Raw genomic sequence first — 2052 nt, forward strand, 5'->3', positions numbered from 1 at the left:
CATGGTGGCACATGCCTGTAATCCCACCTATTTGAGAGGCTGAGGCAGGAGAATCGCTTGAACCCAGGAAGAGGGGGTTGCAGTGAGCTGAGATTGCACCACTGCACTTCAGCCTGCGTGACAGAGCGAGATTCTTGTCTGAAAAAAAAAAAAAAAACAAAAAACAGGTAGTCCATGCAAACAACTTCTGAATTCAGCCCCCAAGCCAAACCTCCCTGAGACAAGGCTGGCTTCCAGCTTAGAAAGAAGAGATAAAATACAAGAAAAACAAAACCCACACCAATAGCTCAATATATTATTCTGCCATCTAACTTATATTAGAATAATCATTCCCAAATTTCAGGACAGTGTAACATTCAGCCCTTGTCACCAATGCCTGTGCCACACATCAGAGCTCATGCAACGCTGTTGCTGCTGTGCTCTAAAGCAGAGCTGAAGAATTGAAGGATATTCTGTCCTCACCCTGCTTTATTTCCTCCAATCACAGATTGTCCTCAGAATAAAAAATAAATGCCCTCCTCCCCAAGGGAGCAATTTCTAGCCAAGAAGATGATAAAAAATGGTGTTACCCAATGCCCCAATTAACTGTACCAAACCCAGCAAGTGATGAAAGTGAAAGCATCAGCTTATCATGATAATTAAACTATGTTGAGTCAATGGCAGCTGCTGCAAGACCACTCCTATTACTAAAACTACCTTCTCCACTTAATTAGCACTTTCTTAAAAACATCCTTAGTTTTTCACATTAATCGGACCGGGGACAGTTTCACTGAACCAGAGCTAAACGGCATCTGGTCTATGAGAGGTCTGAGTCAATAATGTGGTGTCTGGTTTTAAAAAGATTGCTGCCTTTTCTTTGCTTGATGACTTGTGATATAGAAAAAAGAAAAATAAATAAAATCATTGTTGTTGTAATATATTATTATTTTTAATATTTGGGTGGGCATGTGATCAAGCACTTGGAGTGGCAGGTTTGGAATTTTGAGTTTTGAGTTCTTCCGGATGTTTATTCCAGCTGTGTATTAACTGGCACCTCGGCAGCCGTGCTCTGGGCTGGTTCCACAGTAGATACCACTGCTAGAACACATGCCTGGCCGTCTGTAGCCCTTGCTGGAAGCAATGGCTACTGTCCAGGGTAGAACTTTATCTGAAGGCTCCCATGATGAACAGATGCTCAATACTACTCATACTAAAGAAACATAAATACAAACAGAAACCAGAAATCATTTTCACCTATCAGATGGACATGGACTAAAAATACTGATAATACAAAGTGTGGGTGAGCTCGTGGGCAAACAGTAGATGCATAAATCATTGATAGGAGTGTACAATGGATCAGTCTTTTTACTGGGTAATTTGTTAGTGCCTATGCAAATTTTAAAATGCTCATGCCCCTTTTCCTGGCAGTTCCATTCCTAGAAATTTACCATATAAACATACTTGAAACGTATACCAAGAAAAGAAAAATGTTTCCTGCAGAATTGGTTGCAATAGCAACAAATCAGAAACGAATTAAATGTTTTTCGATAGGGCCCTGGTTAAGTACATTATGAAACGGCAATACAATGGAATTATGTCACCATTTTAAAAGATGCTGATATTACATGCTAAAGTGAAAAAGAAACAAAAACTTCCAAAATATAGTATTAATAAAAATGTGAAGTGCATATAAAATGCTGACTTTTTTTCTGGAAGGATACACAAAAATATTGTTAACATGGTTATTTTCCTAACAATATACATATAATCGTAAAAATATATACAGTAAGCTGGGCTTGGTGGCTCACGCCTGTAATCCCAGCACTTTGGGAGGCTGAGGCAGGTGGATCACCTGAGTCGGGAGTTCAAGACCAATCTGGCCATGGCTAAACCCCATCTCAACTAAAAAGTGCAAAAGTTAGCCGGGCATGCTGGTAGGCACCTATAATCCCAGCTATTCGGGAGGCTGAGGCAGGGATAATTGCTTGAACCTGGGAGGCAGAGGTTTCAGTGAGCCGAGATCATGCCACTGCACTCCAGTCTGGGCGACAAAGCGAGACTCTGTCTCAAAAA

Source organism: Mandrillus leucophaeus, unplaced genomic scaffold (assembly GCF_000951045.1).
Source record: "Mandrillus leucophaeus isolate KB7577 unplaced genomic scaffold, Mleu.le_1.0 Scaffold18, whole genome shotgun sequence".
Taxonomy (NCBI): Eukaryota; Metazoa; Chordata; class Mammalia; order Primates; family Cercopithecidae; genus Mandrillus; species Mandrillus leucophaeus.